General features: G+C 39.8%; 1 protein-coding gene and 1 long non-coding RNA gene across 5 annotated transcripts in view; one reads left to right on the top strand and one right to left on the bottom strand.

Annotated features, from left to right (window-relative positions):
• Window positions 1-12,479, top strand: part of LOC126870014 (uncharacterized) — a 302,893-nt gene extending 290,414 nt beyond the window's left edge. For all 4 annotated transcript variants that reach the window (XR_007691080.1, XR_007691073.1, XR_007691076.1 and 1 more), the window contains one exon: window positions 4,963-12,479. This is a non-coding gene — a long non-coding RNA (uncharacterized LOC126870014). The remainder of the gene's footprint in view (window positions 1-4,962) is intronic.
• The window catches only part of LOC126870003 (complexin), a 325,327-nt gene that overhangs the window by 258,211 nt on the left and 53,680 nt on the right, over window positions 1-13,436 (bottom strand). The window lies entirely within an intron of this gene.

Here is a 13,436-nt window from a genome sequence, read left to right as displayed (position 1 = left end):
AATTAATAATAAACGTACAGCTAAGTCCGTAGATGAACCAATACTATAGAAACCTCATTTCACGTACAGTATACATATACTCGTGATTCTCGTCTGTATGTACGTACAATGTATATGTCTATTAATTTCACGCCAAAACGGAATTCCTAATACAAATTCGCCGTTGCATCCTAAGCAGATTCGATTCGAGAATGCCGGTTCCCTTGAAAATGCAAGGGAACGCTATATGATTTGACCGCGCTTGCTTTAATCGAATCGAATAATCGTTCGCATTATTTTTCATCGTTGCGCAATTTCCACGATTGCCGAATCGTCTGCGGGGAACAGAACGGACGAAAGAAGAGGTGCGAGGCGGCAAGCACTCGGTTTTGCAATTCATGAATCACTAATTACTCCGCAGGCTCTCGTTAACAACGAAACTAAAGGACCGCCGGGACTTATCGATTCAGACGGAAATTCGGAGGTCGAGGGCGGAGAAGGGCGGAATGTACAATTTAAAGGGAAACGGCGGACTTGCGACGAAGCAAGACGTTTAAGTGAGTCATTAATTGCATTAAGTAAAGTGCGGTTGCCACGTCGAGGGACGCGTACCTCGGCTAACCGACACGGATAGAAGGTTCGCGGAAATTTGACCGAGAATTTAACGGGACATGCCACGAGTTTTGCCGCTACTGAAGATCGACATATTTGCGGTAGCATGGCAATGTTACGCGTCGCTCCGAAGAAATGTAATTGTCGTAGATGAATCCAGCCAGTCTAAATATTTTATCTCAGCAAAGACGATCGTTTTAGCTTCGCGATTGCGCGCTCACCTTTGACTCTTCGTTAAATCAATTATAGATAAAATACGGATAAAAAGAAGACAGATGTATTGGCTAATTGGTCGAAACTCTAAACTCAGCATAGAACATAAACTAAAAATCTACAAAACGATGATAAAACCAATTTGGACGTACGGAATACCACTATGGGGGACAGCAGCAATGAGCCACATAAATAAACTACAGTCGCTACAATCGAAGATACTGAGAGCAATAGTGAACGCCCCATGGTATGTCAGAAACGAGGATATACGCGAAGACTTAAAAATACCAACGATCAAAGAAAAATCGGCAGGTTCGCAGAAAAATACAAGGGAAGAACGGCAACACATCCAAACCAGCTGGCTGCTGAAAGGAGCAAAACTCTCATAGAAAGAAGACTAAAATGAAAACACCTCACTGACCTCACTAAAGAAATAAAATAGTCAAACTGGAAGATGATATCCCGCTAGGGGTAGCCATCCACGTGTTATTTAGCAATTAAGTTAGAAAAATTTACCAAATGTCAAGCTGGATAAATTGTAAAGTATAAATTAAATAATAAAAAAAAACCTTTGACTCTTCGTGATAGAGCGTAAGAGAAGATTGGAAGATTGAAACTTGAGAGATAGCCTCTTCTTCTGTCATTAACTCTTTCATGAAGCTCGTACGTCATACGACCACGTCGAAAACAACATATTGTTAAGATTTGTAACTGTCACGATGATAGATGAATCACTATGTATTTAGTATTTTGCTATCTATCATGTGGAGAGTACGTATTAATCAATAGATGAATAATTACATCCAAAATCTATATGAAATTTTTTATATATATATATATTTTCAAATATAATCACTCACTGCAGCATATCGTTTTAATTCACAGTGAAAGGGTCAGTATCCTAACATTGAACCTTCAATTCAATTTCATTTTCTAATTTGTTCGTTGTTCGGAAAGATCGCAGTGTTCTTATTACGAAATGTTTCGACTAATACTACTTTTAAATGCATATAATAAAACACATTAAGGAGAATTAAAAGGAGTTTCTTTTTTACGGTTAGACAATGTTAAGCCTTATACATCGAAGAAATGCTGCACGTTATCTGAGCTGTTCATCTCTATCTAATTTAGCTTCATTCTTATACATCATGGACTTTACGGAACTCGCTTGAAAGACATAGCCAAGAAATGAAACACTCTAGAAGACTGTAAAAGCTACCTAAAAGTTCACCACCGAAAAGGACGAAAGTTTTTCCGAAAAATGACTTGCGTAGTTACAAATGACAAGCGGTCTACTTCTAGTTAAATCTTTCTTAACCTTCGCTACGAATTTTCCAAACAGCGTAACATTTGTTAAAACTACCATATACATATTTACATACTAAAAGATGTTTATATATTTATAAAAGAAGTTCTTTTCACAATCCTGTAGCCGTGTTGAAATCGTGTTGCGGAAGTATCGTATTATACGCGGGACGTTGGTATTTTAAACTCGTGAAAGATGTCGAGAATCTTCCTGCACTGCATTAAGAAAACTCCATTGCGGTCTCATTTGAATATCGAAAACGTAGAAAGCTTCGACACGCTTGGAAAATGAGAATCGATCTCGGTGGCTTGACGTTCAAGTGTAAAATACCGCGGCATCCGCTAATCAAATATCCAGAGCGTCCTCGGCCGGAAATCAAACCGGAAACGGAAATCTTAGATCAAGGATCCGTTCATCTCGATCATCGATGGAGATCGCGGTCGGATTCGAAACGAACACCGAGAGCCATCTCTGCGATAAGGGTCGGAAACGTTCGAGGACCTGCACAGTCACCTTCTGTCGCGTGCGCTAGCGCGTCAAGGACGAAAATTCAATTTCCCGCTATCTGAACAGTGGCAAACGGACGCTGGCGAACTTACTTCTCCAGCGGACACGTTCTGTCGCTTGCCGGAACTCCATTGCCCCGTATTACAAGAAGAAATGAACGAAGAAGTCGAGGAGATAGGGAAAACGCAAAAAAAATCACAACCGTCCGGTTGCTGGTTGTTATCTCTTGTAGAAAGTTTGAAAAGTTAATTATAAAAAGGAAAGAGATGCATTAAAGATCTTTATTAATGACGATAATCTCATGGTGTATAAGAAATTGGAAGTTTAACGTATGTCTACTTATACGTAGACCTTTTAGAGAAACTTCAGAGACTGATACACTTTGTAGATCAAATAAATAATTAACAAAATTTCCTCCGTTAGCTCTTTAGAAAATGTGCAACTTTTATTCGCTCTACTTTTTCGTATCTTTTGTCATTTACTACTAGCGGAACTGTTATAGGTACATTATAACGCTAGTCTTGTCTAATTCTTAGTTCCAGGAATTAGAATGATGATATGCTTACCGTGTTTGCATATCAATGATCAAATGTTTGACGTCTTTTCGATCGTAAAATAATAAACGTCTAACAGGTAACATATGTAGCTCTCACGAAGACATTGCAATTTTATTATTTAAAAAAAGGGACAGACATTTCGAGGTAGCAACTTGAAGATTCTATGAAAGCTACGAGACAAGAGCGCTTATTTATTGGACATATAGTAGCGTTGCGTTAAAATCAACTTCTTTATTTAAAAAAAAAAAAAGAGAGAGAAGAAGAAAGGAACAGGCACTTCATGACAGCAAATGAAAAATTTTAACAAAGCTGCGAAACAAGAACAAATATTCGCTCGTTAGATATACCATAGCATTGAGCTAACACTTCCTATTAATTACGATATTCTGTTAAAATACCAAAAGGGAAATATAAACAAACCTCGCGAAACTTTGAAACTCACGGAGGCAACGAGAACACAATTTCCCGAGGAAAAAGCGACGTAAGAGATAAACGAAAGAGATAGAACAGCGCGAACGTTAATACGAATACCCGAATTTCTCTGCAGCGTATCTCTCGAGCTCGAAAGGTATGAAGTTACGGCAACACGGAAATATTTTGAACAATGGCAAGTGCGCGCATCGCGCGAAGGGAAAAGCTCGAGCATTAGTCAGACAAGAGGCATTCGTTTCTGAATGAACTGACGCGCGATATTAAGTCGTTCCATATATCAAGCCATTTCAAAGAAATAACAAGGTCTTCGAATGCAAAGAAGGAGGCCAAGAAGTAGATAAATAGACAGGCGTGTACGAAAAGATGAAGAGACTACTGTGAGTTCAATCGAGCGCGCGAATCCTTTGCACGACCCTCCCAGCCGCGATCCTTTAAATCCTCTTCCCCCCATCGAGCCTCCCCGCTCACCAGAGCTTTTCGAGTTTCCCGACGTAAACAGTACTAGCCTGACTCGCTGAAAAACTGGCCATTTCCGGCCATTCCTTCTCCAAACTCCCTGTTAACCTACATAAAGTAACGAAACTGCAACAACTCGATATACATCTCCGTTCGTAAATATTAGGACACCGGCTGGTTTCGTATGAAACGCGAAAAGTAATCCGAGGTATCGAAAAAACGATCGATCAATCAGCAATTCGATGTGTGTAAAAAGAAAAGATATTGTTAGATCTATTTGAGAGAATGACGGTAATATAGTAAATTGTAATAATCGTGTATTGACGCTTGGATAGATTTTGGAAGTAAATCCTGTCGAAAAAACTGAATTAGGCAGAGTACTCTGAGAAATCTACTCAAAATCTGCATGTGATTTATAAAATCGTCTGTAACACGCGTGTAACGAAATAGTAAGAAATATGATTTTATATAGTCATATGATTTTCGTAATTGACCGTTAAATTTGAAGGATTTTAAGGATTACGTCAGTGTAGAACAGCAATTTAAAATATTTAGCTCGTCGGAAGGATAGCCACAGTGAAATTCTACCAACGAGCATTGCCAAATTTCCAACAAACAGTTGGCAGATGCACATAAAATAAACCACCGATTCCTATTTGCGTTTCGAATAATTTTCAACACAGCATACCTTTTGATCTACGCCGTAACTTTTATAGGTGCAACTCGAAATATACTCGTTTCATAATAATTTTCCAAGGTAATAAGTCTCCTCGGAAGGTCTGTGGTCATATAGTCTGTAATTCCGTAATTAGAAACTTCATCTCCATGGTCGAGCCCGCCGTGAAAGCGGTGCAGGCGCCTGCACGTTTCGCTCATTCTGCCTTTCATTTCTAATTCCAGGGCCCACATGCTGCGGCACAGCTATTTGTCTGTCGGCCGTCAAACGCAGCCTGCAACGTATTGTTTATAATTCGGCAAATGGCGGTTCCGTTCGGGGAGGCAACACGAGATACGCCGGTTGTTCCTGCTGCGAGCGAGAGACGAGACGCTTGCTCAAGACTGTAATCTAAAACCGAGAAGCGCCGGGAGAGACAGGAGACTGCAACCCGAGGACCTTCTTCGAGGATAACCCGCTCCACCGCTCGTGTTCCAAGCGTATAAACACATAGAAACCATCAGCTCTCGCTCTCCTCTGCCATATTCTGACCGAAAACAAACAACTCTGGGTTTCACGCGTCTACATCAATCGAGGTGGAGGAAGTTTCAGGAAAATTGCGTTTCGACGCAGTCGCGGCGTATCGTAAAAGCGGATACGTACTTGCAAGGCCTGCAATTCGTCTGGCATAAAGCACACCGATGCATCTATGAAATTGCAACGCAAGAATAGCAGTACGTGTGTTGGATGCTTCGGCCGTCCTGATCATTGAATTAGGATTTCAAGTTGGTTGCGAATGTCAGCAATATGATAACGATGGTAATCCCTTAGAGTTACAGTAGTAATGGAATTTTAAGAAGTTACACACGCCACTGACCTCACGAAAGAAATAAAATAGTCAAACTCGAAGATGTTATTCCTCTAGGGGTACCTAACCACGTGTTATTTAGCAATTAAGCTGGAAAAATTTATTAAATGTGCAGCTGGACAAACTGTAAAGTACAAATTAAATAATAATAAAAAAACATGCAACATATTCATAAAAATTTCACAGGGTAAGCGTTTAAATACTTTGCCTCCTTTTTTCTTTTATTACAGCTCGCATTCTTTCCAATTTGCTTCATATGCACTACCGTGTCATATAGTCTGTGTTCTCATCATTTTACTAAACATTCCGGGTTTTTGTATCCGAATCGAATAGTATAGTCGACGATTAGTTAGCAGGCGAAGTAACTTGGATTCTCTTTGATACGATGTATTAGTAATAAATTGAATAAATAATTGCTACAGACACATAATCGCCAAGGTACTTAGTAATAACGCGAGCAACCAAGAACAATTTGCTATTCGTCTGACGTAATCGATGCGTATACTCGTTCTTCTTCTTACATTAGACAAGTAACGTTTCCGCGTGTAGTTCTAATTCGGTGGCCAGAGAGTGTAGCATAGGTGTCTCCGATAAATAACTGTCGCCCTCGATGAAAAGCCGCTCGAGCGAATTTACATGGAGCTAATTTATATGTACACAAGACTATTGTTTCAGACCCCGTCACTCTGATAAACGTCCGGCTACTGTTGCGAGTATCTCGACACACTAGAGTTTATCGGGTTTACGATACGGATCGTAATGCATCCTTTATTTTCAGTCTAATACTCGAATAACACTCGTGCAGAATTAACGCGTGACATCGCAATTATTTGCGCGGTTGATAGAGACAAATCAAGCGAGGCAAGCGTTGCGGCGATGAGGAAGCGTTGCGGCGACGAGCAAACGTCATAAAGATCAAAAGTTATTTCAACGGAAGATAAAAATCGACAATGACGAGGAAACTTGCGAGTATGGTTGCTTCCATGACATAGTGACCTCCTAAAAAGCATCCAGTTAGTCGCGCACAGTTCGTATGTATCGCGTTTCACATTGTCAACTTTGTAGTTCAACTCCATCTCGTCTAAAGTTACGTTTTCACAGATTTCGTATACTTTTTATGATACTGTCTCCTGTTTCCATTGCTGGTAGCTCTTCCGGCGTTATAATAAAATTTTGCTTTTTGTTTATCATTAGAGTGCTCTCTTTGGCTTGTTTCCTATTTTTGTTAAGCTCGCATTAATTTACTTAGATGCTGAGATCGCTTGTCCGAGATTCCTGACGCTCTACGCTTCTTTATTACTGGGTCGCGAATAATTAATCTATTAACTGGGAAAGATAAGTATACTTGACGCTGGAAATTCTTGAATATAACAATTCTTTTATTTAGAACTTAACGATCGTTTTACGTTTCATTTTATTTCTGTTAAAAATTAATTATATGATACCTATGTTTGCAATGATTAAAATCAGCATAGTTGGAATTGTGGAGCATTTATTAAATTTGAATTTTGCAGTTAAATGGTAACCCAGATACGCTGACATTTTCGTGTGATGTTTTCCGAAATAATTTAATTTTTCCCTCATCTGGGCAGTTTGAATTAAAAGGAGAATTCAATTTTTCTATTAACTGGTTTTCAAAAACTGACCATCCATTTAAACAAATATCGGACAATGTTTAAAAACTCACGAAACAGAATAAAATTTTCCTTTCCTTAGAAATATAACAGTCGCATTAAAATTATATATTAATAAAACGACGCGCTGAACAACTTAATAAAATGGTCGAATATCAAAATTTATGCATTCCTATGCCCAAGGAAAGTTAGTAATCTAATAAAATAAGGATTTAAAACCGTAGTTACCTGTTAATCGCTACCATTACTCTGTGCATTAGCTCACTGTGTAATGAGAACTCTGACTCATTTCAAGCTATCACGAAGCTCATCGAAATTAGTTCAACGAAAATAATATCGAAAGTTATTTGGCTCGGAAAAATGGTAGAGAGAGAGAGAGAGAGAGAGAGGGAGAGGGAGAGAAAATAGGTGGGAAAACTTGATGAAACGCAGTATTATTAGAAAAGTTGAGGCATAGGGTCAACATTTACTGCGGCCACAGCGCGCTCTCCGTTTCGACCATCGATTTCCTCTTTCGAATTTATTTCGGGCTACGGGTCGTCACGAGAGAAGTCAGGTCGAAAAATTTTTCATTCCAATCGAACGCGGGAACTCCTTCCCCTGCAACAAAGTGCACCGTAGTTGTATAAAATTTATTACATTGACACTATCCCTTTGCCTCGGACCAATTGATAAATTATTCGAAAAGCAAACAGACCGAGTCCTAAAATTTCAAGACCGGAAAACGACGATTGGTTAGGACAGTTATCCTTTTAAGCATTACGAACGTAAAGGAATTGAAATAAACCTGGGAAATTACAAAATTACTAAAACGTTTAGTCTCTTTAAGATCAAATTTCGTTTTATTCTATAAGAAGAACCGTCCTTTTATTAATTTATTAAGAATAGCAATTAACAGTAGATATTTGTTCAGCTGATATTGTAAAGAGGACACTATACATTAAAATTTGACACCAAAAATAAACACTTATCGTTTATCCTTTAATCAATCTTGGCATTCGTGTTGCTAGTTTTTTTCACCTTTTAAGTTTCCTACTTAATATACCTCATTATACCTACTATTTTACCCTAATATACTTTGATATGTACACAAATTTCAACAATGAATTTGTCAAGATATCATCACGTTCAGCGAATAATTGTTTATTCATCCTTCCTGGAAATTTTTTCTATCCTGAATCAGTAATTTTCACTGTCAAATCCTTTCACTTCTTTCTAATCCAAGTTTCTCCTTCTAATCCTTTCCTTGTCAATCTAAACCAATTATCGCGTTCCCCATACACATCACCAGGTACCTCCTACTCATAAACAGAACGAGTAGTATTAGGTTGTCTGGAAAATGTCTTTCTTTCGCAAACGTTTTTTACAACAATACACCTTCATAGAAACGTGAAACCACGTCTGTGAAATGTCACGGTGTCTATCTCAACAGAACAAAATGGATCGTACGTAATACGACAAAATAATACAAAAGAAAAAACGTTGTGCGTCTATTATTTCCTCATAAAACGAAAGAAACTTTTCGGACCTAATAGTTTTCTTGAGAATTGTGGATCTTAGTCGCCGAAATAAACGTGTGGAAACACTCACATTACATGTAGAAATGATATTAAAATAGTTTCATATTTATCTAACATGTGATTAACACGATATTCGTAGATACGTAGATTGCACGCGTCTCGGCACTCCTTTTGTCTCAGCATCTTCTTTTCCACCATGCGTACGGAACATTTGCATTCTTCTGTTTTACCAGACGTTGCGCACGCACATACTCATATATGTGTGTCACTACTACGCGACTAATCCAGTGTAGCACACAAAACTACACGTATCTCAATAAGTTTCATGAACCTCCGCGTCGTTCGTCGCGACAGGTTTGTCCAGGGCCTCGAGTTTCCACCAGCACGTTAACGCGAGTTTCTACCATGTGCAGAAACGACACTGTCCGTGAGCACGACGTTCTCGAACAAAGCTGAATACGACAATGCGAACGGTCCGCCAGAGCGCAATACACTCACGTGCTCGTTTACGACCCAGGACAATGCAGCCTAAATGCTGCAGCGTCCAGCTGCTTTTAATTTCTTTAGCCGACCGTTGGTCGTCTTAACACCACGCCATAATCGCGTCTACAACAGGAACCGGAAGCGACGACGGATAGAACGGATATATACATAAATATCACTTTATGCTGGAGCAAACATCGTGCCAGACACTCGCAATTTACGGCAACAAAAATACCAGAGACAGGGAATGGGTGACCAGGGTACGGCAGAGAAGATAGAAAAGCAACGGGAAACGGATGCGACGCGGAAACGAGGAAAAACGTCGATGGATGTTTACGTCGGTTTTAGCAGGCTGACGACGCGGGGAAGCGATCCTCCTCGTTTCTTTTGTCGCGTGGGATGTAGGCAGAACGCGACGTTTCGAACAGGATGAGTAACGAAGCGATATTCCCGCGCGTGTACACGGTTACAATAAATGAATGATTTCAGTGAGAAGGACGGTTGTGCATAAATAACAAGCCGATAAGCCGCTTTATGGTGGGAACACCTGACGTTCTCGGCGACGACTCGTTCCAAAGTATCCCTCTGGTTCTTTAATGGAGACCGAAATGAACACAGAGGCAAAGAAAATGTATAGGATTATTCTTTTTGGTAATTATTGGCAGTACAGAGATAGAAATAAATAGATATTTAAAACAACGCAAAGAGGGTTCGTCGAGCTGCTTGGAATCATTAACCTTTTTATAATTTTTGAATTTTTTATTCTTAAGAAGGGATGTTACTATTTCGAACAACTAGCGAAAAGACTTTTGATGTTTCACGAATATATAGACAAGTAGTACCGCGCTGCACTTTCTGAATATTTATATTCATGAAAGGAGATATTACTGCTATTTTGCTCAACTCATAAAAGGGCTTTTAACGTTTCAAGTAATATACTAATATAGTAATAGTATTATAATATATAAAACTTAAACGGAGAGTCACGCATACTGATAACAATTCCTTCGTATTTTCCTCAAACTTGAGATATTTTTGAATATTAAAAAATACGATTCAGTGAAAATGATATGGAGAAGACCGCGGAGCTAAATCTTTGAGTGCTCCAAATCTTTGAAAAAGCATGATATGTAGTCTGCCTCTATTTTCCATTCCAGCTGTTTAGCTTTGTATATTTCTATCTCTAGTACAAATCGTTAAACGATTTGTGGATATATATATTCGCGTTTTATACTTATAAGTAAGCAATCTGCTATTACGAAATTCAGAAACATATAACAACGTTCTTTGGTCTCGCACAATTTGGAAGTCTGCTCTTTGAAATCGCACAGAAGTTCGCGCCTGCTCCGAGCGTTTGTTTTCTACCCACCGATACGAAAACAGGTTACAAAGCAAAACAGTTTGGAAAAAAGGAAGAGGAAACGATGACGAAGAATTTATGCAGAATATAAAGTTGCGACTGTGATCGGGATCCAGCTACACGCATGTAAAGAAATCAGAATAAAACCGAGTTTTCCCAGACCGAGTAAAGTGCGATGTTTGAACAGTTTTCAGAAGTGGCTTTGTGTTTTCTCGAAACGCACACGTTTGCACACAATGTAACTACGATTCGTGGATTCGTACACGAAAACGATTCCTGAGAAACGGCAACATCCATCTTGAAGGCAGACAAACAGTGGAAAAAGATGTTTCTAAAATAATATTTGCGACTCGTTCGAAGAGAGAGAGAGAGAGAGAGGGAGAAAGAGAATGGGAGAGAGAGAGAAAGATCACCAGAATAGTGATCACAGGTAGCATCTCTTGGCTACTAATTAGTCAGACTATACCCCAATTACAGAAGCTCGAGTAGAAGGCAAATTAGAGATGCTGGATAGAAGCGAGATGGACAGTTTGCCAAATATTTGCCGGCCAATAATGATTAGCTTAATTCCACTCGGTCTTCCATGAGCTTGTGCTGTTACGGAGGTTATAACAGGATTTAGTTTCTTCGCCTGAATTTTCTGCACCATGCTGTTTGTGCTAACTACGAACTTAGATGCAGTTGACTCAGCTAATTACGATCGGAAATGTCTCGGTTCTTTCGTTACTGCTCGTTAAAATAACGCTGCTTTTTAATAATCGTACAGCAACGAAGATGTAAAAAATTGTCTAGCATGTACTTGGTGTCTATTAATCAACGTTGCATCTAATCGAAACGAAATAACGATTCTCAAGACTTGTAATAATTTCCTAATAGTATTTCACGCTTTGTTTTCAGTCTTTTAATACTTATGGTCGTGGGTGTTTCTGTTAAACGAAACGCGACCTCCGCACCCCGTTAAACGCCCCGAATGAAAAACCGTACAAATCGTTCAGTTTCAGCCGCTTGACACGTGTCTGACACAACGACGAGAACAATCAGCTTAGTGCTGCAGTGCATTCGGCACGAAAAAGCAGCACATCGCAAGGGAGATCATTGATCTATCAGAGTGGCTGTCGAAAATCTTGTAAAACAATTACTTGGAAGCAACATTGGCAGAGAAACTCTTCCCGTCTTTAACATTCGAAACAGCGAAGATAATTCACAGGGATTATTTGGTTTCGATCGAGCAACGAGGAAAAATCGGTGATACTTTCCCGTAGAAAACGAAAACGATAAGAAAGGATGACTTCGAGCGACAGAGAGGAAAAAGGAAAATCGTAAGAAGAGGACAGCAGAGGGCTAACGGAAAGGATTCTTTCAATTAGTTTGTCGACTCTTGAGATTCCAGTTAATCGACTCTCTTCTCGGACGTCTGCTACTCTAATGATCGTTCACATCGAGAGAGACGTTGGATGGTTTCTCCATTATGCAAGAAGTTGAACGCATCCATATTGATAAGCCAAGTTCTCGGATTTTCCGTAATATGTACTTCAAAAACGCTTCGATAAATCTTTACGGTGCGTTCAGACCAAGTCTTGCTCCGCCTTAGCAAAAATTCGGCGATAGAATGCACGTCTGCAGTTTCGATTTGCTAAATTTTACCAACGTCGGGAAAAAACGAGTATTCGCTTGGTCGTACCATTGGATTAAATCTGTAGATTTCATGAAACCAGGAGGATTGTGCAATCTTTCCCTCCTCTCTTACTGTGTTAATACTAGTTTGTTATATTATTAATATTATGCTAGTTCGTTATATTATTATATTAATACTAGTTTATTGCTACAAACAACTGTTAATTACGCTACTACTCCGTGACAGATTGTTATAGCGATCAAAACTCGAACGTAAAAAAGATGCGTAAAAAACATGCTGAATCCGATGTACCCGGCGTAGACTTAATAAGCCAGCCAATGTACGCGAAATGCTCCGCGACGATGTTGAGAAGAATGCGATTGCTGGGCAAACACGCCAGGAATTTTCCGGGAAATAATTGCCAGGCTCGATGGTTGCGAAACTTGGTTGATCTTTAACCGATGCTGCAAGTTGGCCGAGACGATGGAATTCACGGAGAAGAATCGTCGGTGGACAGATCGGAAAATTAGTGGTGGATAGCGTGGCGTACGTTTGAAAGGTGATCAAAATTTCGGATCGTTGGGAACGATGGAGCACGAGGAGCGTGCTCGAAACTCGGTGTAATTAAAGGAACGCCGATGGTCAGCTCTTGAAAAGTTTCCGCGGTCTCTTTACCCACTTCAGCCGCTGACAATGAGTAACGAGTTTCGGGCCATTAGAGAAAATGGAAGACGAAATAACTAGCCGGACATGGTTCCACCTTAAAAACTCGACGAAGAACGAAAAACCAGTTGGCCTCTGCCTTTCGAATTTCGCCGAACGTTTCCGACGAATGCACTTTGCCGATGAGGATACGATTGCACGCATCGGTTACTCGAAAAATTCCTTTCAACTCCATTTTGCTCCGTAGAGGAGGAGAGACCACTTGCACCATGGAAAAAATTAATCGGCAAAAGTGTCGCGGGATTTGAAGAATATCTGGGTCACCTTTTCAGACAGATGAGAGAGAACGAAATGGATCAAAGAGCCAACTATAGGGGAAAGAATTTACATAAATGCTTAAGTGGCTGCCGTTCACAAAGAGGAAGAGAGGAGAGCAGTATCTTAAGAAGTTCGGCCCCAGAAAACGAAGAAACTTGAAGTTTCTGTAATGAGCTCAAAATTTTTCCCTCCTACCCTTCCCTATCTAGTCGAGTTTGCGAGCCTCTTATCGACCGAATCGCGGCTCTCCTTTGCTTT

This window comes from Bombus huntii, chromosome 10 (assembly GCF_024542735.1).
Source record: "Bombus huntii isolate Logan2020A chromosome 10, iyBomHunt1.1, whole genome shotgun sequence".
Classification (NCBI taxonomy): Eukaryota; Metazoa; Arthropoda; class Insecta; order Hymenoptera; family Apidae; genus Bombus; species Bombus huntii.
This window is presented reverse-complemented; position numbering and strand designations above follow the sequence as displayed.